At 48.4% G+C, this 25,093-nt stretch overlaps 1 protein-coding gene across 1 annotated transcript in view; it reads right to left on the reverse strand.

The window, feature by feature from the left end:
- Window positions 1–25,093, reverse strand: part of EDEM3 (ER degradation enhancing alpha-mannosidase like protein 3) — a 570,354-nt gene that overhangs the window by 269,735 nt on the left and 275,526 nt on the right. The window lies entirely within an intron of this gene.

A 25,093-nucleotide genomic window follows, 5' to 3' on the forward strand; every position in this document is an offset into this window, starting at 1 on the left:
ACATTGTTGTCCTGGAAGAGTCTTCGAAGTATCCTGAGATGGTTGGCTCCTCCCCTGGACTACAGTGCGCATGGGCATCGGCTCCATCCCCAGATTGTTTTTCGCCATTGTGGCAGAGGATGGAGTGAAAAGTGTAAAGGATGTCCATGCTAATGATTGAATACAATAGTATATCTGCAGCTGCGACTGGCACCGGGGAGGAGGGTGGGCGATATGAATGTTAGCAGCCCTACATGCCAAGAACAGATGCATACTGGTAAGTAGCATATTCAGTTCGAGGCATGTGGGCTGCTAAATTCATATCTTAGCATAGAATACATAGCAGTCCCTCCATTAGCGGCGGTTGCCCGTGCCAGCTGCAGAAACCTGAAAAAGTGTTTTGAGAACAGCCTGCCCTACAGCCGCTTGCTGTTTGGAATGTACATCAACACAGTAGTGTTTTGTAAAGGTATGTGGTGTAACCCACGTGGCTGCTCTGCAAATGTCCTCTAGAGGAATGTTTCCTAGGAAAGCCATGGATGCCCCCAACTTGCGTGTGGAGTGTGCCTTTGGGGGTATTGTTAAAGTGCGCTTGGCTTTTTGATAACAGATTTGAATGCACTTAACAATCCATCTGGCTATTCCTGCCTTGGAAATTGGGTTGCCTTTGTGTTGTGGTGAGAAGGCAACAAAGAGTTGTTTCGTCTTCCTAAAGTGTTGTGTCCTGTCTATGTAGTACATCAACGCCCTCCGTACGTCTAACGTATGGAGCATTCTTTCTGCCACTGTTTGTGGGTTCTGGAAGAATGCCGGCAAATCGATAGTTTGGTTGAGATGAAAATGTGACACCACCTTTGGAAGGAATTTGGGGTTAGTACGTAGCACTACCCTATTCGGATGAATTTGAATGAAAGGCTCTTGTATTGTGAGCGCTTGCAGCTCACTAACCCGCCTTAGTGACGTAATCGCAATTAGGAAAGCAACTTTCCACGACAGGAATTGCAGTTCACACGAGTGCAGTGGCTCAAATGGTGGTCCCATCAGTCTGGTGAGGACCACATTGAGGTTCCACACCGGAGCTGGCGGTGTTCTTGGGGGAATGACTCGTTTCAGACCTTCAAGAAACGCTTTAATGGCAGGCACCCTGAAGACCGAGAGATGCTGCCTATTTTGAAGGTAAGCTGCGATGGCGGATAGATGTATCCGAATAGAAGTGAATGCTAGTTTGCACTTATAAAGGTGTAACAGATAGCAAATGATGTTAGGGATAGATGCATCTAGCGGGTTTATGTCATTGTCCGCACAGTAAATGACAAAACGCTTCCATTTTGCGGCATAGCATGCTCTGGTTGACGGCTTCCTCGCCTCCTTGATGATGTTCATGCATTCAGGAGGTAGGTTGAGGTATCCAAACTCTAAGACTTCAGGAGCCAGATCGCCAGGTTGAGCTGTTGCGGATCTGGATGCTGAATTTCTCCATGGTTCTGCGTCAGAAGTCTGGGCGTGAGGCGCAGTCTTTGATGCGGCACCACTGAGAGTTCGAGGAACGTGGTGTACCAGGCTTGGCGCGCCCACGTTGGAGCAACTAGGATGAGTGTCATCGAGTGTTGCCTTAGTTTTCTCGCCACCAGTGGTATCAGAGGTGTCGGGGGAAAAGCGTAAGCAAATTTGCCTGACCAGTTCATCCATATCGCATTGCCCTGCGATTGGGGGTGTGGGAACCTGGCGGCGAAGCTTTGGCATTTTGCGTTCTCCCTTGTGGCGAACAGGTCTATGTCTGGACGACCCCACCTTTGGAAGTACGGCTGGAGTACCGATGGATGTATCTCCCACTCGTGCATTTGATGGCTGTATCTGCTGAGCAGATCCGCCATCTGATTGTCCTTCCCTGGGAGGTGTTCTGCCATGAGGAAGATGTTCCTCTGAATGGCCCACTTCCACATGCTCTGAGCCAGGTGAGACAGCTGTGGTGAGTGGGTGCCCCCCTGCTTTTGGATGTAGTACATCGCGGTCATGTTGTCCGTCCGGACTAACACCACCTTGTTGCACAGATGTACAATGAAGGACTTGAGCGCCATGAAGATCGCCATCAGTTCTAGATAGTTGATGTGCATCTTCTGTTGCTGCGTCGTCCATAGTCCCTGCACTGTGTAAGTGAGCAGATGAGCTCCCCATCCCTGGAGAGATGCGTCCGTTGTCAGGATAACCTGTGGCACTGGCTCTTGGAACAGTCGGCCCTTGCAAAGGTTGTGTGGAGTCCACCAATGCAGAGAGTTGTATGCCCGACTGGTAACCAACACTAGGTCTGTTAATTGTCCCTGAGCCTGTGTCCACTGATTCGCTAAGCACTCCTGGAGCGGGCGCATATGCAACCGTGCGTGAGGGACTATGAAGATGCAGGAGGCCATCATGCCTATCAACTGCATGAACACTCTTGCTGGAAGTGAGTGTCCCGGTCTGAACTTTTGGATTAGAGACTGTATGCCGTCTATCCTGACCTGGTTTGGTTGCGCCTTGGCCGTCAGGGTATTGATTGACGCACCCAGAAACTGCCGGACATGTGCCGGCTGAAGGTGTGACTTTGGGTAATTCAACGAGAAACCCAGGTCGTGAAGGAGGTGAATGGTAGTTGACATGTCCGCGGCGCACTGCTGTTCCGACCTGGCTTGAACGAGCCAGTCGTCGAGGTAGGGGTAGACATGGATGTTCTGCCTCCTGAGGTGCGCTGCCACTGTCGCCAGACACTTGGTAAACACCCTTGGGGCAGTTGTGACTCCGAAGGGTAGGACTTTGAACTGATAATGCGTGCCCTGGATAGTGAACCTGAGGTACTTCCTGTGGGACGGATGTAGCGGAATGTGGAAATAAGCATCCTTGAGATCTAAGGTTGCTAAGAAGTCTCCTTTGTTTAACATAGGAAGAATCTGTTGCAGTGTAAGCATGTGGAAATGCTCTGACAGTATGTACAGATTGAGGGGACGGAGATCCAGAATTGGTCTGAGAGATCCGTCCTTCTTTGGAATGAGGAAGTACAAGGAATAGACCCCTGTGCCTTCCTCCCCCACTGGCACGAGCTCGATTGCTCCTTTTTGCAGCATCACCAACACTTCCTGCTGCAATAAGTGCAAGTGCTCTGCGGACATAGGTCTTTGCCTTGGTGGAATGTTGGGTGGAGTGGACTTTAACTCTAGACAATAACCGTACTGGATAAGCTGTCGCACCCACCTGTCTGTGGTGATGTTGATCCAGACGGGCAGGAACTGCTGTATTCTCCCCCCGACAGGTGTTAAGTGGTCGGGGGGCAGTGACAGCGAGTCACTGGCTGCTTGGGGCAGAGGAGCGTGAATTGTTGCCTCCTTTGCCGCGTCCTTTGTTGCTGTTTCCCCTGTAGCCCCTCTTGTTTTGTTTGGGGTACGAGGATTGTGCTCCACCTCTAGGGAACTGTGACTGTTGACCCAACTGTCCTCTGGTGACTCCACGGGCACCTGAGCGACGAAAAGTATTGCCACGAAACTGCTGTGATTGTAGGGCCCCCATAGATTTAGCAGTTTCAGTATCTTTTTAAATTTTTTCCAGGGTGGTGTCAACATCTGGACCAAACAGTCTATCCGGATTGACTGGTTGATTAAGTATGGTTGTCTGAATGTCAGGTTTGAACCCTGATATGCGGAGCCACGCCTGTCTTCTGAGCATAACACTGGTGTTAATGGCCCTAGCGGCTGTGTCCGCGGCATCAAGTGCACACTTTATGGCCGCGTTGGAGATCAGTTGTCCTTCTTGTATAATCATTTTGGTGCCCTCTTGAAACTGCGGAGGCAGGTGTTCCACAATCTGCTCTAGTGTGTCGTAATGTGATCTATCATAACGTGCCAGTAGTGCCTGTGTATTTGCAATACGCCAGAAATTGTCCGCCTGCGCAGCCACTCTTTTGCCTCCTGCCTCTAGCACTTTGGACTCCTTATCCGGGGGAGGAGCTTCACCCGTTGTTTGGGAGTTGGCCCTTTTGCGTGCGTTTGCGACCACCAGGGAGTCAAGCGGCAACTGTCCTCGAATGTATGCAGGGTCCGCAGGCGCTGGTCTGTACTTTTTTTCAATACGTGGGTTGACCACCCTCGCCCTGGTAGGCTCCTTAAAGATGTCCGCAGCATGTTTGAGGACCCCTTTGAGCATAGGCAGTGTCTTTACAGTTTTCTCCGAAACTGAAAAGGTGTCGAACAGAAAGTCTTCCTCAACTGGGTCAGCATGCATGTCCACATCATGATTAGCAGCTGCCCTTTCAATGAGTGCATGAAAACCTGCAGAATCCTCTGTAGGGGACGCACGTGTACTGAAAGTCTGTGGGTCTTGTCCCATATCTTGGGTGCCCTGGTCCCCAATGACATCATATGAATCTGGCTGTGCGTCAGGATCATTGACTGGGAATGTGTATTGTTCATCTTCACCATAGCCTTCACTTTCAGAGTGGTCTGGAGACGGTGTTGGGCTCCTTCCCATAGGAGGCTGGATAGGTTCCATGAGGCCTGAGGCGTCCTGTGGAAACTTTTTCCTCTTTAGGGGAATGACATAGGATTCCACCGGCTGCGAAGTGATCTTTCTTTTGTAAAGGGTTAACTTCCCCGTGTCCGCATCTATGAAACACTCCGAATCCTCTTCCTGGTCGAGCACCTGACCCGAAGATGGCCCTGCCGTAGAAGATTCCGACTTCTTTGGCGTCGATTTCGATGAAAAGGCCTTCGGCGCCACTTTTGGCGGTAGAAGGAAGAGGAGTTTACTTGCGGGCTTGACCGGGACGTCTGCCGCCTTTTGCGTCGATGGTGCTGGCGTCGACGAAGAAAAAGCCTTCTCCCTAATCCTTTGTAGTGAAGAAGCAACGAGAGATGCGTCGGTGATCGATGTCTTTGGCACCGACGAGGTGGCCTTGCCTTCGGAAGCGACGTTCCGGTGCTCCTTTGGAGGGACGGACGGCGCCGACCCCGAGTCCTTGGAGCGATGCGCAGATGTCCCCGTTGGAGCCGGGGCTGTGTCGCTTGCTTTGGCTGGCTTTGCCGGCGCTGACGCGCTAGTTTTGTGCGTGCCACTCTTTTTAGCGGATCTCTCCTCCGGCGCCAATTTTGACCCTGTGGAATCGCCGTGTTTCTTCGACTTCTGTGGACCGGAGGTCGACGGAGTCGATGAGGCCGCCGGTGTAGCTGTCTTTGCTGTTACGACCGCCATCTTAGGGACGATTGAGTCCTTAACTTTCGGTTTCGGTTTCGGGTCGGCCATTTTAGGTGCTGCCGAGACCGTTGCTTTCAGTTTCGGTTTCGAAACCCTCGGCGCAGCAAGTATGTCCGTGGCCGGGCCAGCAGGCGGGGCCGTGGCTTGCGCTCCAGGGTCTTGGGTAAGGCCGACAGGCGATCCCGCGACCCTCTCCTGATGTTCGTCAACTTCGGGGCATAGCTCGTCCCCTGAGCTATCTTCCGCGGCCCCATAAACCATATTGTCGTCCCCTACCTCGTCGACGTATTCAAGGCCTTGACCCACGACCCCGTCGTCGTCATATTCCGGATCGGCCTCGACCTCCGTCCCGGGCGGGGAGATTTGAAGATGATGGCTCTGGTCCTCGTCTTCTTGGTCGAAGATGTTTTCTGGATCCGGGGCCGCCTGTTTGGCCACAAGGCGCACCGCGCGCCGAATCGTGAGAGTCTTCTTCGACCTGAAACTCGCACAGGCCCTGCAACTGCCTTCGTCGTGGTCCGGCGAAAGGCATTTATTACAGACCGGATGCACGTCTATGTGTGGGTATTTGGACCCACAGAGCGGACAGAGTTTAAACGGACTCCGCTCCATGTTGGGAACTTGTTGTCGAGTCGCGATGAGAAGGCCTCGATGTCCGAAGAGTGTTACAAACTCCGCTGAATCCGGCTCCGAGAGACGGAAGAACTCGAGACCGTACGCAAACAATACCGACGTAAAGAACCCAAAGCCTTTTGGCCGTTAAGATTGATGTTTATTCGGTTCCGACGGAGAGACGTCGAGACCGCATCCGAACCCAATGGCGGAAAAAAACAATCTGGGGATGGAGCCAATGCCCATGCGCACTGTAGTCCAGGGGAGGAGCCACCCATCTCAGGATACTTCGAAGACTCTTCCAGGACAACAATGTGCGATCATCCGGACCCAACACTAGGTGGCGATCTAATGCTAAGATATGAATTTAGCAGCCCACATGCCTCGAACATAACATATAACCACCGATAGATAGTAAAAGGCAAGATGTTAAAATTTCAACAATTAATTTTAGCATTCATTATTCTTAAGTGAGAAGGCGTTCCATTAAAAAACTCTCCACTTTTTGAGTGGTGCCCAGATACTTCTGCCCAGTTCCCGAGTTTTTTTGCCTTTTAGTTCGTATAAACAGGACTCTATATTTTGCATTCCCAATAATCTGGCGATCCACATTTGGAATGAGGGAGCAGTGGGTTCTTTCCAGACCGCGGAAATAAGAATTCAAAGAACCGCCACTGAAATAAAAAACAGAGCTTCTGCATCCCTTCCCATCTTCAGCTTGCCGTCCGTGCCCAATAGCATCAGGGTAGGGGATAGATTGATTTTATAGTCTAGCAGCCCCTCCAAAAAAGTTGTAATCTCCCTGCGTATTGGGATAAGCTTATTACACTGATGGAACATGTGTAATAAATCTGCAGGGCTGGCATTACACCTAGGGCATCTATCACTCTCCCTCATCACCCAAGCAAACAGCTTCGCTGGGGTATGATAAAGATTAAATAGTGTTTTGTAATGCTGTGCCCGCATGTTTGAGGACCGAAATCATTTCTTATTTAAAAGAAGGGCTAGATCTAGATCAACATCTGGGTCTCCCAGCTTCAACGCCAGTGTTGATTCGACTTTGTCCAGATCATCTTGTACGTCCAGGATCTGCTGATTATACACTATTTTTATTTTCTTACCCCCCCTTTGTTAGATAATCAACCATTGGATTACCTATTGATAGAGATATCTTGGGTCTAAAAGCAGTCAAAGTACGCACTAACTGGCCGTAAAAAAACCAATGATTGGGGGGGATCCCGTACTTATGCTACATTACTTCAAACCCCAAAATATCATCCCCTACCATAATATCACCTAAGGTCCTTACTCCATGTTCTCCTCCAAAACAAGCAGTTCCTATCAGTGCCTAGATAAGAAAAAAAAAAAAAAGAATTCCACAAATGGAGATTTGTGTTTATCTTTGGAATATTCAAGAACTTTTGAGCCGCTTTCCAGGTCCCCCAGACCCCTTCTAGAATCTTATACCGGGCCCTCTTATAATATCTGCGATCTACTCCACACATCAATAGACCGATGGCCTTTCTCCCCAATAAAAGCTCGAAAATGGATGGGGGATTCTGATTATCTCCTTGAGCAGCTGCCGGACTGGGGTCGGATTGGAAAAGTGCGGTCATTTGTGTCAAAAGGCAAGTCCAATGATATAATCTAAGGTTTGGCATGGCCAAACCCCCCCCTTTCGAGTGGAAGCAACATAAAATTAATAGACCGCCTGACCTTGCCATACTGCCAGATAAACCAAATAAAAATTTATTCTAAGTTTTTAATTATTTTCTCCTCAAGCAAGAGTGGAATGGCCCGGAACAAATACAAAACTTTAGGGAACATTGTCATTTTAAGAACATTTACCCTCCCTATCAAGGAGAGGTGTAAGACATCTATTCTTTTCAATTCGGCTTCCATCGTACCCATAAGAGGCAGATAATTGTCAACAATGATCTTATTAACTGAGGCATTTACTCTCACCCCTAGATATACAGCTGAATCTACATATCTGTTGTCTGCCTTACTGATGTTTTTAGTGTAGATTATTTGTGTTTTTCCTTCGTTTAGCAAATACCCTGACCTGCTACCGAAATCTTTAGCCAATTGAGTCAGAATGGGCATCGCCTGCTGAGGATCGGTGGTTATTACCGCCAGATCGTCGGCGTATGCTAACAGTTTGTTTGAATAGCCGTTGAGCACCACTGGGTTGATCTGAGGGCAGCCCAAAATCTTCTGGATCAGGGGGGTCTATATATAATGCGAAAAGGATCGGGGAGCAGGGGCATCCTTGGCGCGTCCCCCTTTTGATTACTATTTTCTCCGAACTCTCTCCCATTACTAACACATGGACTACCGGATCCTTATACATTGCTCTAAGAGCTCTGATAGTTTTAATTCCAAAACCTCTACCTACCAGGATCCCCAAAGGTAATCCCAGACCACGCGGTCAAACGCTTTCTCCGCGTCGAGGAGGATCATGGCCATCTCCCTCCCCGCTGCACCATGGGCATCGAACAGCGCTATAGCTCGTCTAGTATGGTCCGTGGAGACTCGCCCAGGCACAAACCCATGCTGCCACGGGGAGACGAGACCGCCAATGATCCTACCCAGTCTTTTGGCCCAGACTTTGGAATATAATTTTGTGTCCGCATTAATGAGCGAAATTGGGGGGTATGACCCTGGGCTCTCCTTCCGTTTCCCTTTATTATGAAAGATAATTATATTGGTTTCCTTCCAGGAGTCGGGTATTACCCCTGAGCACAATATACCGTTAAAAAGATCCAACAGCAATGGAGCGATCTCGATTTCAATACTTGTATAGACCTCCAGGGGAATTCCATCAGGGCCTGCGGCCTTGCCAGCTGCTAACTCCTGTAATGCACCTCTAATCTCGCTGATGGTCAGGTATCTATCAAACTCTTCTCTACACTGTTCGTCCAATGTTGGACCTTTATCCGCGCTCTCCTCACTCTGATGACTGAAACAGCCCTCCTCATCATACAGTGTTTGATAGAAGTTTTTAAAAACCTGTATAATATCCTTAGGCTCGGTGTACTTTCTACCATCCTCGTGTATGCTAGAGGTTACATTTTTGGTTTTATCCTGTCTGATACGGAGCGCCAGCGCTCTACCTGCCTGCTCCCCTGTTTCGTACCGCATTACGCGGGAGGACTGGTATTCGCCAATTGCCTTCTGTGTAACCATTTTCTGGAGCTCTGCTTTAATAATCATCAGAATCCTTTGACTCTCAGCCTCATCTGCTTCCCGTCCAATATCATTTATATGTTGTTGTTCTGCTTTCGCTAGATCCCCCATTAGCCTGTCTACCTCACTCCCATCCTCTCTCCTTAGTCTTGCCGAACAGCTTATGGTTTCCCTCCTTAGGGCCGCCTTAAAGGTTTCCCAAACGCCATTCTGTGATGTACTATATCGGTTTGCATCAAAGAACTCCCCTGTCCACTTCTTAAGATGTTCCACAAATCTTTTGTCCATTAATAGCCTCCTTTTGAAGGTCCAACTAGTGTATTTCTTCTCTATCTTTTCCAATTTACAGGACAAAATCAGCGGATTATGGTCCGAAATTACTCTCTGGAGTTTCTTAATGCAAACTGTATTCAATTCTGATGTCAAGATTAAAAAATAATCTAGTTTCGAATACTTCTGGAAAGGGTTCGAAAAATACGTGAAACCCAGGTTCTGTGGCTCCTTATCCCCCCCCATACATCCTTTAACCCATGTGAACTCATTAGAGCAGTCAGTGCCCGAAACACTCTAGGTTTCCGTTCTATGTACACAGATTGATTATACCAGTCAGTGGAGATATTTAGGTCACCACAAACTATTGTGGGAGTGGGCCATCCAGCTAGTTCCAGGAAATCATATACATCTGGATCATCATGGTTTGACCCATAGACTAAACATATTGTAAAACCTAAATAGAGTTCGGCTATTAACCATCTACCCAGACCATCAGCTTTAACCCGCTTGGCCCCACCTAGGGATGATCTTGCTAAAATTGCTACCCCCCTGGTTGATGACGTTTGTGATGAGCAAGCCATCAACTCAAAGCCTCTTATGTACATCGGGTTTCTTTTTGCCCAGGGCAAGTGGGTCTCTTGGAGACACAATACATCAATCCCATTATACTCAACAAAATGAGCCAATCTTTGCCGTTTCCTCCAATCATTCAGCCCACTCACATTGACTGTACAAATTCTAATGTTCAGCATTTTGGTGATCTATATCATCACTTACACCTTTCTGAAATAAATGTGTCCAGGTCTTAACTGGGACAATGCCCAGTCCAAACTCAAAACTAGGAAGATCAATAAAGCACCAGATTATCTAATTTTTTAGTTTTTAAAGGTACTCCTTTGCTTTAATTTTGGACGCAAAGTATTGTGTCCTCCCTTCGTTTATTATCTTTAGCTGGGCTGGATTAATCAGGTAGGCCTGCATCTTCTTGTCCTGGAAGGACTTGATCAGTTGCTTTAGCCTCCAGCGCCTTTCAACGGTAATGTGGCAAAAGTCGGGGCAGACAAAGAAGGAAACTCCCTCGCTGGTCCTCCTCGCATCTGGCCTTGCATTCTCTGCAATGGTTTGCCTAAAAACGAAATTGCCCAGGAAAATTAATATCGCCCTGGGTTTGTCTCCTTCCGTTGCATTTCTGCGCATTTTGAACGGGGTGCGATGTGCCCTCTGGATTTCCGCAGGCCAGTTCCAGCTGAAGAGCTCAGGAAATGCCTGCTCGAAGAGCTTGATGGTAAACGCTCTGACATCCGATCCTTCGACCCCCTCCGGTATTCCGAGGACCCTAAGATTGTTACGCCTGAGTCTGTTCTTCATATCTTCGAGTTTCCACTGGATATCTACCACTTGTGAGCAGTGAGCATCGACCTTGCTTGTAGATTGCTTTCTATTGACATGCGATTTTTCATTTGTCTTTTTGGTATTGGGTTCCTTTTGAGCGAATGGATGTGGAGGAATGAGGATAGGAGTGGGGTGGGCAGTTCGTGGGTGGAGATGGTACGCAGCCATGTTGGGGCTGGGCAGGCATGGGTGGGGCACCTTGGGTTTGCTACCTTTGGGGGGTGGCGGCAGTTGTTGATTGGGGTACGGGAGGGGTCTGTTACTTTTGTTGGATGAATTTTGTGTTTTATTGTTATGAGCGCAGAGCGCTGGTCAAGGGTCTTTATGATGATGTGGACGGTTATATTTGTGTTTCACATGTACGATGCCACCTGAAGTGACTCGGCTGACACAAAATAAGGACACCATTACGCTACTGATGTGGAACGTGCGTGGCCTAAATGACCACAGAAAAGTCAGGTAAGTGGTGCAATATCTGTCGAGGCACTCGATTGACCTTGCACTCCTCCAAGAGACACATTTACGCCCTGATAGCCCGACACTGTCCTATAGGAGACTGCATAGACACATACATGCCGCTGGGTTTACATCACACGCTCGGAGAGTTCTCACATGGGTTATTCCTAAGGCGAATATGACGCTGACACCTGTTCTCTCAGATCCTGAGGGGAGGTTTGTCATTTCAAAGTGTGTGGGTAAGGGCATGACTTTCCATGTGGTCAACTCGTATGGTCCGAATTACGATTGCCCTTCTTTCTATCTGAATTTAGCCTCTACTATACGGGAGCAATGTGGGGATAAGGTCCTCTGGGGAGGCGATTTTAATATGGTGAGACACCACGAACTGGATAGGTCAGATGGTCCGGTACAACACCCGACATGTTCTGCTCGCGCACTTGATGCTGAGATGACTAGATTGGGTCTGCAGGACGTTTGGAGGACTAGGTACCCTACACAGGGATGGTACACGCACTATTCTGCACAACAGGACATCCATACTCTGATAGATTACTTGTTATTACCCACCTCTCTCCTCTCTGCGGTACTGTTGTGCTTAACACTGCCTCGCATGTATTCTGACCACTCCCCCGTCCTTGTGAAGATCAGAGCTCTGACGAACATCCCCCTTCCTTTTAGTTGGCGTCTGCCCCCGTATGTGCTACAAGATGCAGCTTTTCCCTAAGATTTGGCGACTGCCGCTGAGGAATTCTTTGAAAACAACGTAGTTTCGGTGGACTCCTTCCTCAGGGTGTGGGAGGCCTTTAAATCCTATATGCGCGGGTTGGCTATAGCTAAGCATGCAGGAGTGCTAAAGTCGATAAGGGCCCGTCTCTCCTTATTAGAATCCAAACTGAAAGACATTGAAGCGCGACGATTACGTGATTCTGGTGCGGAGCTGACTAGTGAATTGGCTAAGACGCTTCGTGAATATCACGAAGAGGCTGATGCTGAAGTAAAGCACTTAGGAAAATATAGCATAGCTAGGTCATATGGGGAGGGAGACCGCCCTGGTGCGGTACTGGCGTGAATGGCGAGGCAACGCAAGTAGGGCGTTATGGTGCCCGTGATGAGAGAAGAACACCCGAGGGAGGTAATTTCCAAAGACCAGGTGGCGACGTGCTTTAGAGATTTTTGTGCAGCACTGTATGCATCGAAGGGTCCGGCCTCGGAGGAACGCATTTTGGATTACTTGACGCATATACAACTGCCCGGTCTGACGAACATGCACCGGGAGTTTCTGGTTAGGCCGTTTGAGAGGGAAGAGGTAGTTTGGGCGCTCTCTTCCATGAGAGCTGGAGGTGCCCCTGGCAGTGATGGATTTCCGGCTTCTTTTTATAAGACATTTTCTGAGCTTCTTATTTCCAAATTGATGACGCTGGTCGAGGAGATGGCGAAGGCGGCAGTGATGCCACCAACGATGAGGGAAGCCATTTTAGTGGCCATCCTTAAACCCGGAAAACCCCCAGATGACTGTGCCTCCTATAGGCTGCTATCGCTGCCTAATGTGGATGCAAAGATATTTGCTAAGATTATTGCTAATCGCCTGAGCCCGTTGATCCCAAAACTAGTTGCCCCAGAGCAGGCAGGCTTTGTGCCCAATCGTAATTTGACTTACAATATACGGACAGTGTTCGACACCTTTCAGCATACGAGACAAGATGTCCCGGCTGTAGCAGTCTTCCTAGACATGGAAAAGGCTTTTGATTCTGTGGAGTGGCCTTTCCTCCGACTAGTGCTGCGGCGTATGGAGTGGGTGATCTCTTTATACAACTTTTGGATCCACTATATGCTTCCCCAGTGGCTAGGGTCCGCATAGGCTCCCTCACGACTGAGCCTTTTTCAGTGGAACAAGGTACCTGACAAGGTTGCCCATTGTCGCCTCTTCTGCATGCCTTGGTTGCGGAACCCCTGGTGTGTGCCTTACGAGAGTACGATAGCCATCACGGTCTCAGTTTCCCCACGTATAAATTGATCGTGTCCACGTATGCGGATGATACTTTATTATTATATGTTAGGCACCCGGAAGACAATCTCTCGGCGGTGCTAAGGGAAGTGGTCTTATTCAGCTCGCTTTCCGAGATACATGTGAATTGAGGCAAGCCCATAATGTTTCCCCTCACTTCAGCGACGAGGGTAGATGCGGATTACCCCTTACAGTGGACTACCGACTCGGTCCATACTTGGGCATTAAGCTGCACACGGATTCGGAAGTAGTCCTCAGGGAGAACTACGGTGTGGCTGTGTCAAGGCTGGAGAACGATGTAGATAAATGGATTGCACTGCCTTTGTCTCTTATGGGACGACTATCATTGCTAAAAATGGTGGTGCTTCCTCGTTTTTTATTCTTTTTTAGTAACATCCCTATGGTTTTGTCGGGCGCGTTCTTTCGCCAGCTTCATGCTTTAGTGCTCAGTTTGGTATGGGCTGGGAAACAACCCAGGGTTGCCTGGAATATTCTTGTTCGGTCTTATGAGGATGGGGGGTTTAATGCCCCTGACTTTGAATTATACTACCGGGCTGTGCAAGGGGCGCATGCGTATGGCTGGATACATGGCCCTGCAGATGCGCCGCATCTGAGAATTGAGACTCTGGTAGCTGCTCCGGCCCCGCTGCCGGCCTTATTATCCCGACCTAGAGAACGTCGCGCGGGCATTCTGGATTCAATGAATGTGGTAACGCACGCATGGTAGCACCTCATGGATGCCCAGGCCTGCTCACTGTTGTATGCCCCGGCGGCGAAATTGGCGTGGTGCTCGTGGCTTGCCCCCTGCAGAGATAGGGCAGTGCTAGAGGCCTTGACTGCATTGAATGTCAATACTATGGGCGACCTCTGTGTCTGAAAAGGTATGCACTTGGGATGATCTTAACCCAAAGGAAGGAGCAGGAGCTCTGTTGCTTTCGCGCTTTCAATTTCACAGAGTTAGTCATGCCTTTAGAGGACTGCTTGGTGAGGACATGATGGAGCCCCAAACGGTTTTGGTGTTTGACTATATAGTCACTGCCAAAACCTTAACTAAGTTTATTACGAACCTCTACCGTATCACTCTGGCCAAAAGAACGGCGGATTACACTAAGCCGCGACTGGCTTGGCAGACGTATTTAGATATCGAACTCCCTGAGGTTACATGGAAATATTGCTGCGCTAGGGTCCATAGGGTTTCCCTTAATGGCAGGCATTGGTTACTACATTTAAAATATTTGAATAGGGTCTATTACACCCCTGAGTGCTTATTCAGATACGGCTTACGTAACAGCCCAGGCTGCGAAAGATGCCGAGCTCCGACAGCTGATTTTCTACATCTAGTTTGGCTGTGTCCGAGAGTGGCAGGTTTTTGGCGTATGGTCTATGACGAAGTGAATAGGGTTACTAATTTGTCGTTGTCCCCATCTCCGTTACTGGCCTTGTTAGGGTATTCAAAGGATGTGCCGCCAGCTGCACGCGGTCTGGTGGATATGGCCTTCATAGTGGCTAAAAGGTGCGTAGCACTCACCTGGATGAGAGGACTGTCTCCTACTCTTGCTCGCTGGTCTAACGATATGTTATATTGTTGCAAACAATCTGAACACTATAGTGAATTACTACCACCACGAAACAGACCTAAAAACTACTGGGCACTGTATCTAGAAAACAGACCTATACAGGAGGAGGGCGAACAAGGAGAGACGCACTCTGTCCTGGACACGGGGGAAGCACGGGAGGTGTTGTTACATTACATCGACTAGAATTTTAGATAGACTGGTGGTGATGTAGTCCTGGATGTGTATTCAAACTGTATTAGTTGTATTGTGCGGGTGGAGCGGAAGATATGCTGTTTATTATTTGTAAAGTCCACGCTGTTAGATTGTAGAAATATTGATGCCCTGAATGTGCCCATGACGTGCTCTGTGTTTGTATGTTACAGAAATGCCAATAAACAAATAAAAAAAAAACAATAGGGAGTGAAGTTGCGAAAAGAAGGCCTTGGTGAGAGGAATGGGAATATTATTAAAGAGATACAAAAACCAGGGCAGAACCACCATTTCGATAATGGTGACTCTGCTTGCCATGGTCCGAGGTAGAAATAACCATTTCGCGACCTGTGATTCTAATGAGCTAAACGCTCTGCCATAATTAAGGCGGATCATAGTGGCGGTGTCAGGATGAATGTGGACTCCGAGGTACTTAATCGCATCATCACACCATTCCAATGGGAACTCTCACTGCCAGGTCGTGGTGCTTGCCGTGAGGGGGAAAATAACAGATTTATGCCAATTAATGTTGAGTCCAGAAAACCCTCCGAACCTGACAATTTCCAAAATTAAGGGGGCAAGATTGACATGGGGCATTCGGACATAAAGAAAAGTGTCATCGGCATACATGGATAATAATAGAGGACCAGTACGGAATTGCAAGCCGCGCTGCAGGTGTTTTTCTTGGAATTGCCGAGCTAAAGGGTCCATGGCCAAAATGAAAAGAAGCTGAGATAAGGGGCAGCCCTGCCTCGTGCCACACGACAAGGGGAAAGGATCAGACAGAGTGCCATTGAGGCGCAGTCAAGACGTGGGTTTAGTATAGAATAGGGCAACCGTAGCGACAAAACACCCCAGCATGCCCATCCGACATGATAGAAAGAAAAAAGGGCCATTCGAGAGAGTCAAACCTCTTCTCCGCGTCGAGAAGGATAGCAGCAGCGGGGTTAGAGGGCTCAATTCTGTGCAGCACTGTAAGCAATGTCCGGAGGTTGAGAGAAGGACCGATGAGGGACGAAACCCGATTGCACCAGAGAAATAATAAATTCAATCAATAATGACAACCTGATGGCGACGACCTTGGCGAGGATTTTAGAGTCCAGATTCAATAGGGATAGTGGTCTGTAAGAGCCACAGAGCTTGGGGTCCTTCCCGGGTTTGGGCAAAAGAATAATTACCGCCTCCCGAAACGTAGAGGTGATGATACCGATTTCAAGAGCCTCGGCATAGACCTCCACTAAGCGCGGCACTAGGACGTCTTTATATGCCTTGTAAAAGTCGGCAGAGAAGCCGTCTAGGCACACAAGGCGTCAATGGCCTCAACAATACTATCAGGGGTGATAGGAGTCAAAATAAAGTCCTGCATATAAAGCTCCAAGTAAACCAGAGCGATCTCCGATAAATAAGACTCTTGGTCGCTTAGATCACCGGACAGTCGAGAGGTATAAAGGGACTTGTAATAGGAGAGAAATAGGTCACTGACATCTGGGGTGGAGTGCAAAGGGGAACCATCGCGCCCTACCATAGAAATTATATAGGTGGAGCTACGAGGACGCAATGTGTTGGCCAGAAGCCTACCCGAGCGCTCGCCTTCACCATAATGCTGTGCTACATGTTGATGTTGCTGGTTAAGGAACAACAGCTCTCTCTTAGCGGCTTCTCTAAATTCCACGAACAGTTCTAACAGTCGTGCCCCAATGGATTCAGTGGGCGTGGTAAGCAACTAGCGATTTAAAGAGGCAATATCCCTCTCGATACAGCTTAGAGTAGAACGGAGATCGCACAGGACACCAGCGTGTTTCGGGATGCAAACCCCTCTGATATAAGCCTTGAAGCCCTCCCACAAGACCACCCATGTGTCAACCGACCCAATGTTCAAGTCAAAATAATCTTCAATAGCCTGTCTAACTTCTTCGTTAAAAACGGGATCCATCAGGGCACGGCCAGGGACTCGCCACTGCCTCTCATGGCCACCCGCTCGGGAATATGCAACTGCAGGACCACCGGAGAATGATCAGAGAGGGTGCAGGGGAGAGACAGGACTGTCCCAATCCAGCCCGCCACCCTAGGGGAAACCAACCAATAGTCCATCCTCGTCCAAGTGTTGTGGAACCCAGAGTAATGTGTAAAAGCGGGGAGATGAGCATGCATTTGGAGTTCCACATCAACTAAGGAATACTGCACAAAAATCTCTCTGAGGGCCTGTCGGGCGCGAGGTTTGGTGTCGGGAGATGTAGCAGTGCTGTCCCTAGCAGGGTCCATCAGAAGGTTAAAGTCTCCACCCATGAGCAAAAGCCCGGTGTCTATCAAGGGGATACGAATCAATAAGGACTGAAAAAAGGAAGGGGAGTCAATGTTCGGCGCGTATATTCCCACCAGGGTGAACTTATGCCCAATCAGCAGCCCAGAAACAATAAAAAAGCGGCCCTCGGGGTCTGATATGTGTTGTAGTGCGAAAACTGAACCCTTCTATGTATAAAGATGGTGACCCCACGGGCGAGTCTACTGTAATGGGAGAAGAACCTGCTAGCGGCAATAGGAACTCCGTCCGAACCAGACAGGTGAGTTTCTTGCATAAAAATGACATCAACCTTGTGTCGAGCTACGTAATTAAGTACTTGTCTGCGCTTTCTGGTGTTATTCAGACAACGCACATTCCATGTCATCAGTGAAAGCCCGGAAGGAGCCGGGCACATTCCCTAGCTGTACCATCCAAATTGCATCAAAACTTTGCGTGCATCTGACACATACCACAAAATAATCGTCGAAATCTCTGCAAACTGCAAAAACCATTAATAAACAAAGAACTAACCCACCACCACCCCCCACCCAAACTCTTACACCCCAAGAAGAGGCAGACCCAAACATAGCGAACTCTGCACTTGCGTGACGAAAGTCTAAGCAAAGCGAGTGGAGCAAAGGAAGCACAGTGCAGCATCCAAACAATAAAGAAAACCACAGTGGTGTACACCATGGGGCATGGCAACGCCACGCCGGTCAGGCTAAGCAGAAATCAAATACTTAGTGTAGCGGAGCAAACATGTGAAAGAAGAAAACATTAATAGGACACATCAAAGGAGCACTAGAACATGAAAGGTGATCAACCGGGCCCGGATTGGGAGAAAAGGCCCACACTTGACTGCGATACTTGCGTCTGAGGGGAAGAAGGCCTCGGACCCCTAGATTCAGCCATATGATCTTTCTTATAATCACGTAAGAATTCCTGCGCCTCAGTTGGAGTGTCAAACACCCATGACCTGCCGTTTATGTCCACCTTCAGTCGAGCAGGATAAAGCATGCCGTAGCGCAGACCCAAGTTCTTCGCTGTCGCCTTACCCCCCTGGAATTTAAACCTGGCCTCCTGCACCATGATGGTAAAATCATGGAAAATACGAGAGTCTGCTCCCTTGCCACTGGCCCTCTCCCAGGTCACGAGCCGCGCGCAGGGAAGTGTCGCGATCTCTAAAGTTCATGAGCCTGGCGATGATGGGCCTTGGAGGTAGACCAGGACTGGGACGTGGGCCAACGATCTGTGAGCACGTTCGACCACAAAGCCCTGGGTGAGGGATTCCGTGCCAAAGAGGTCCGAGAGTAATTGTTCCACAAACGTGTCCATACGGCCAGTAGCTGTCTATTTCGGTACGCCAAGAATGCGAATATTGTTGCAGCGACTCCTGGCCTCCAAATCCTCGTTCTTAATGGTGAGTCCTTGAGGATCTTCACCCGTTTTAAGGAGGAGGAGGCCCCGTCCTCTATGTCCGAGACCCTGGACTCCACCACATCCAATCTACGGTCATGAGCCTGGATTTTCGTATTCATCCCTGCCAGCTTGGTATCCAGATCGCCGAACTGGCCCTCCAGGGTCTTAAACCCCACTCTCATCTCCGCCAACATGACCGCAACCAGGGGGGACGAGCCCTCCGCGTCTTGGGGAAGCGGGACCTCCGCGGGTTGATCAGCCGGGGATTCCACCACAGCGCCCGAGGTTTTATCAAACTGGACCTTGGGTTGCTTCTGGTCTTTTTTCACCATTGTCGCTGAAAGTGGTAGGTGGGAAACACTGGATCCAGCAATAAGCGCACTGCAGCTCAGACCTCGCGGTGAGCGCAGGTGAACTAGGTAGGTGGAACCAGAGGGCTCCAGCAGTCGACCCAAGTGGGTGGGAAGATAAAGAGTTGATACCAGAAGGAGATCAGCAGCAGCCACCAAACACCCAAGTGAGGCAGCCCAGTTATGGCTGGCGATGAGTGGCAGTCCAAATCAGTGAGCGACAATGAGTGAAGCAGGTGATGGCCAAAAGGTCAAAGCAAAGAGACACCGTCCAGGTGCGGACTCCAAAACAAATCAACAGATGGAGAACCAGGCAGGGACCAGTCACAGCACAGTCATATAAGACCAGGTCTAGGGGGTCGCAGATAACGCAGGAGACACAATCAATGTCCAGCCATGAGCAAAGGTATTGTAATCGCAGGCAGGGACATGTGCCCCAGGGAAGCAGCCAGGCCAGCCAACAGCATCAGGGCAAGATCAGGCAGCGAAGAGGCGACAGCCCGAGACCCAATTCAGGCACCACCACAGCAGGCGCCCCCAGGGAGACCCACAACCAAAACGGGAACAGGGCCCCAGATGTCAGGGGGAGACCCCTAGCGCGGGCCCCCACCCACTGAAGGAAGCAGGTAACACCCCAGGCGCCGAGCCCAAACAGCCCTAGCCGCCCCAGCGCAGGCCCAGACACCAGCCCCCAACTCGCAACCCAGCCCTCCCACAGACCCCGCCCCCCGGCCCCAGAAATAGAGGCCCGGCTCCGGGGAGCGCACCAGTCCGCAGAAGCCCGAGGTCCGCCCCATGCCCAGGGAACAGACCGGAGAGGGTGGCAGCCGGGAAGCCGGCGCGAAGGCAGAAAAAGGCAACAGGGCCGCCCCCAGGGCAGCCACGGGTTCGGGCTCCCAACACCCCCGGCAGTGTCGCAAACTTACAGCTCAGGCCGCAGCGTCGTCCCGGGCACCACAGACGCCGGAGATCCCTCTGAGCGTGTCACGCCACTCCAGCGGCCCTGGCGACGAGTGCAGCATATCCCCGGGCACGGATGGGCAGTGTCCAGCAGAGTCCGAACGCCCCTACATCAGGCAAAACGGAGGTAAGCGCGCCCGACCGGCGGAGCTTCAACCAGAAGCGTCCATCTTGGTCGCCTCCGTGACCACGCCCTACCACGGCAGACTTAAATTAAAAAGTGGCACATAGAATCAAGTATACATCCAGGGTTTCTTAAAGGCAGTACTATTGAGAGGTTTGGGGGTGTGGAGAGGGGAACTATGATGAGAAAGAAGAGAACTCGTAATGAAGATGACAAATGGCCCAGGAATCAAATGTTTGTATTTTGATTTAGTATAATAAAGAGAGCTAAACACAGGCTTTTCTCAACAATTGGAGAACTGTTTGGGTGACCCGCTTTCCAAGACAGTGGAAAGAAAAAGCGGGTGGGATGTGCTGCATTAAACATAGATGCACTTCCAGTTCCATATGTTGCTTTCTGTTTCTGGAGTAAAAAAGCACATGACAGAATCCAGGGACACTGTGAAAACAGAAAGATCTCAACATGTTATCATCAGCATATTTTTTCCAGATACACCCTACTTTTTTGAGCAATATTTATTCAATGCTTTAATCTGACTGTCTATAGGAGGGATCTTCAAGAAGGAGCCTGTGAGTTACCGGAAGCTCACAAAGTATCTAGTAAAAATCACACAGAGGTGGAGCACATTCAGACAAATTGCTCCCCCACTCAATTCATCACCCTGGCGGTGTCTGCTAGCTAAACCAATGCTAGGTGAATAACGGCCAGAATGAAAAGCTGAACAGTGATTTGACCTGTGGCTAGCTCCTGTGCCATAATAAGACACATTCTGTGTGAAGACTGGGCCTGGAAAAAAAGAGTAGGTGTAGAACTACTGTAGCATCATTCTAGGATTGTGCTGCCCTAGGGTCTAGATGCTTATTGAGTGGCCCTTTTGAAGCCAAGAGCACCACTGCAAAAGATGTTTGTCCTGTGTCAAAATGCAGCAGTGTGTAACCTTTTTCTATCATTTTGAAGATGTAAGACAGGGAAATGAATTGACACTACCTCCATGGCAGCATGTTAAACATCCGGCAGTGGCCAGTGTTATTTTCTTTTTAATATGTTTACAATGGCCACCATTATGCCAAAAGTTGGTCCTGTTATGCCAAGGATACCCAAAATATAAATGTGTACTGTTACATTGTGGTGCCCACTTTTAACCAAGAATAACCCAAATTTCCGAATAACAGTTTGCATTAAACCTGGACCAAAATTATGCAGAGTTGGCGCTATTATGTGATGAACTGCCACTATTGTGCCAGAGATGAGTACTATGTGGTGGGATGGCACAGAGGTCACTGGTGGTCTCAAATGTAAGGCATTTCGACCAGAAAGTGTTGCACACCTGTGCCTTTAAGAAGCCAAGATGCTTCCACTACCAGAATGCACAATACCGACATTTGTCTCTCAGAGACCGTTATTTATAAAGGAGCAGAGTCTAACTAAATAACTAATACTTTTGCCATTCATCCCGATGCCTGAAAACAGCCGGGGAGGAGGAGAGGCTGTTTCTTTAATTAAATAAACACTACTATAAAGAACAAAGACGTCAACAAAGTAATCAAATCTTCTGCATGGTAGGCTCTTCAGTGATAGTCATAAGTTAACAAAGATTAGAAAAAGCATTCCTCTGAAAGAAAAATATAAGTTAAAAGATGAAGCCTAGCAACAATGGAGTTGGTCAATGAATACAATTAGGTCAGGGACAATATTGGACTCTTTTCTGAATAGTGGCTTTACCAATTTCAGCTCATGAAATGTTCATTAACCAGCTTGTAGTGGCTGCCCCCCCCTCAAAAGGAATGCAGGAAGGGTGATAGTTTGATTGAAATGCAACTCTAAAACTAATGCAGTACAAAAGGGTGAGTTGTCATAACCACTCTAATTGAATACAAAACCGTGTAAAGCTCAATAGCAAAAAGAGTTTGTTGCAACTAGAAAATTCCAAGAATGATGCAGTAAATAAGCATTGTAAATGGGTTCTAATGGAGGGTCAATTCATTTATAAAGTACCTTCTTCAATCCTTCTCGAAGGTTTCAAACCACTGGTAGTTTGCAAAATGAAACTTATGTGTCAGGTTGTTACTGTTTGCTATTAAAGCAGGGAGGTGAACTTCATTAGAAACAGTCATTTAGCTTTGAGTAGAAGGTATGGCAAATTAACTACTTCCTGCCATTCAATGGGATCAACACTTTGTACTCCACATCCTAGGCAAAATCTCTGGTCTTTGAGAGAGCAAGGCGTTCCAATCAAATCTCCATATTGTCTGACCTCAGGCATATCTCGCCCTGCTGCATTTTCAACTTGTTTGTCTTGCAGGATCACCTCATGTATGGCGACAGAGAAATTTAGAGTTTTCAGTTTCTATTTATAACCAATTCTGGTAGTTTTTTTTTTTTTTAGACTTTACCGATGTTATCAAAAATGGTAAAAATTTGTGGTTATGATTCTCCTTTATGAAAAAAAAGTCACTGGACTGCGTTTTTCCTGTGCTTATGAAGAATTAGTTTTATTTCCTCCCTTCTTCCATTCCTTACTACTGTCGATTTTACCCTCCTTCTATCCTATTGATAACTCTCTTCTTTGTACCATTTTCTATGTTTCTTCTTTCAATTAATGTTTCATTATTTTTTTAACGTTTACGCCAGTCTCTTTTTCTAGCACTCAGTCTTCTCTTTTCCAGCAGTCCAGTTAGTGCCGGATTAACATTTGATTACAGGAGATAAAAGGCTAATGGTGGGTATTTAAAAACATCCTGATACTCTATTCCTCAGACATATGGCAAACATCAGCTAAATGAAGATGTTCTATTTAGGAATTACAGAGTGGCAGTAGGCAAAGTGTAGTTATAGTTAGAGTGACCAGAGCCGGGATTTGTTTAGATTTGTGTCCTGTAATAACTTTGCACCCGTTAGATCAGGGGTCTCCAAACCGGTACTGGAGGGCCGGATCCATGCCAGATTTTTTAATTACTACATGTATCTCAATGGGGATATCCAAATAATCTGGCATGGATCAGGCCCCCCAGGACCGGTTTGGAGACCCCTGCGTTAGATGAATGTTGGTGAAACTTTGCAGATCTGTTGCCCCCCGTCCATTGTTGAAGTCCTGAGAGTTTTGTGACGTTTCGTCAAGAGGGTGCAAAGAAAAAAAATGGGTTTCAAAATGGGAGTAAAATCCAAAGCATTTTACATTAACCTTTGTATTTCATGTAGTGTGAAAACCATCAGTCAGATGTAACAAAGTTTGGAAGGATTATATATTATGGTGCACAGATGATTCTGTGGGCTACTTCAGGTAAGGAGGGTGAGTATTTTATACATTTTAAGTGTTTTTAATTTAGTGATATCTGTTGCCAGGATAGTATCACAGTACTACCATGGTATATAGCAACGACAAATCATTAGCCGATTAGCAAATGGCTACCTTTACAAAAGTTAAAGGCAGCCATCTTGCTTTCAGCGCAAGTTTCCCTCTCTTCTGCGTTAGGACATTCAATATAGGTAACTATTAGGTTTGGTATTTCTTCCACACCTAGTACCACTTTAGTAAAGTGGTAATAGGTAGAGAAACATATTTCTGAAGTTATATATTAAAAAGAATTTAAAATAGGGGGTAATGTAGTTCATAAATAAAAAAATTAAAAAATGGAAATCCACCATTTAATAACCTAATGTGCTAAAGTGTTTTTTCAATTTTTACATATTTCACAAAATGAACATAGTAGCGCATTAATTAGTAATAACTACCTCACTGCTTAAAAATAAAAACGCAGTTCACCGTACACTAGTAAAAAATACAGGAAATTTATGAACAAAAATGTTGTGCTCAGAAATGTTTTGGGGGTTACTGCAGTACTCCCGCACTACTCCATAGTTTTTAAAACTAATATCTAGAGGAGGAGCCACGCCAGCGACCAAGATGGCCGCTTGAGTCTCGGCTCCGCCGGCCGCCACATCCTGACCAGCCAGCCGGCATATTATCCTGAACCCCGACCCTACCATCGAGTGGGGGACCAGCACCTGAGTCACTAGGTGAAATTCTGGTTCGTTTGGGCCTTTGGTGACAGAATATCGTCGTCCGAAACTTTGAGGCCTACGGACGTGGAAGCCGGGACCCCGAGTTTGGAGGGGTCCGTACTGTAGTGAGACAACATCGGCCTCTGGGACCGGAAGTGATCGGTCGGATCCTGGCTCATCGCGGGAGAGTCGTGGCTGGGGTGTCCTGAGTCCACCTATCTTGGTCTAAGGTCGCATTGCTGAGGAAGTAGCCAGGACCTGATCGGTGGTGGCAATGGCGTCGAGAGGAGACCCCAAGAAACCCCAGTCAAAGTCGGCGAAGAATACCCGTCAGGTTCAGACTAACAAAATAGACAAGTATGCCCTCTCCAAGGGGTCCCCGGTTGATACGAAACGTACCCCGACTAGCGGTCGGGATGGTGATTCAGTCGTTGAGGACCCTACAATGAAAGACTTAATGGCAGCGATCACCGGGGTCCAATCATCCTTGGGCAAGATGGACACTAAACTGGACTCGGTGTCGATCGATCGGAGTGGGCCTCATAAGGACTGACCTGACCAAAACGGCGGAGAAAGTTAAGGGCTTGGAAATTAAGACAAGTCTCATCGAGGATGTGTCGGAGCTCCAGAAAGAGGTGCGAGACCTTAAGGCGGCCCGGACTCAATTCGATCGGAAGCTAGATGAATATGAAGGACGGGCGCGCCGCAATAACGTTCGTATCCTGGGAGTACCGGAGAGGTCGGAGGGGTTGACTCCAGACCGATTTGTCGAGGAACTCGTCCTGCAACATCTGAAGCCTAAGGGCCTCAGTAACTTTTTTACAGTTGAGAGAGCCCATAGAGTCCCTGGTGGTCGCCCGAAGACGGGGGCACCTCCTCGCCCCATAATAGCCCGGGTCCTGAACTTTCGGGACGGAGACGCTATCCTGCAAACGGCAAGATCCACCGGCCCGCTGGCCTATGAGAACGCTTCACTATTGTTTTTCCCGGACTTCACTCAGATGGTGCAGAGGCAGCAGCAGAACTTTATGGCCATCAAGCAACGTTTGAGGGACCGAGAGATGA

The sequence above is a fragment of the Lissotriton vulgaris genome, chromosome 1_1 (genome assembly GCF_964263255.1).
Source record: "Lissotriton vulgaris chromosome 1_1, aLisVul1.2, whole genome shotgun sequence".
NCBI lineage: Eukaryota > Metazoa > Chordata > Amphibia > Caudata > Salamandridae > Lissotriton > Lissotriton vulgaris.